Below are 392 nucleotides of genomic sequence, written 5' to 3'. Positions count from 1 at the left end.
GGTTTATAATCCCACCCAAAGGCGGGGCTTGGCGTCTGAAGCAATCCAGAGAAAGAGAGAGAGAGAGAGAAGGACGAAGAGCAAAGAAGAGACGACAGAGAGAAGGAGAGAATAAAGGAGTGAAAGAGGGACGGAGAGGAGCGGAGTAATTACAGCAAAAGGGCAAAGCGAAGAGGGGAGGAGAATAATTAAAACAAGGAGGGGAACAACGTAATTAAACCATAGAGAGAAAAAATATGCCGCCGGGAGATACTGCAAAGAGAAGGAATGAAGCTTCCCAAGAGGAGTGGAGAGGAAGATAAAGAGGAAGAACGACGGTAGAAAACCCAAGAAATATGAAGAAGAAAACTAAGGTTAGAGAATATGAAATGATAAAGAGAAAAGGAGAATAT

The 392-nt window shown here is 43.4% G+C and overlaps 1 protein-coding gene across 8 annotated transcripts in view; it reads right to left on the bottom strand.

The window, feature by feature from the left end:
* LOC119588791 (ELAV-like protein 1) overlaps positions 1–392 on the bottom strand; it is a gene marked incomplete at its 5' end in the record, with an annotated part of 73,233 nt that overhangs the window by 17,063 nt on the left and 55,778 nt on the right.

The sequence above is a fragment of the Penaeus monodon genome, chromosome 24 (assembly GCF_015228065.2).
Source record: "Penaeus monodon isolate SGIC_2016 chromosome 24, NSTDA_Pmon_1, whole genome shotgun sequence".
NCBI lineage: Eukaryota > Metazoa > Arthropoda > Malacostraca > Decapoda > Penaeidae > Penaeus > Penaeus monodon.
Note: the sequence above shows the minus strand (reverse complement) of the source record. Positions and strands in the feature narration are given on the sequence as shown.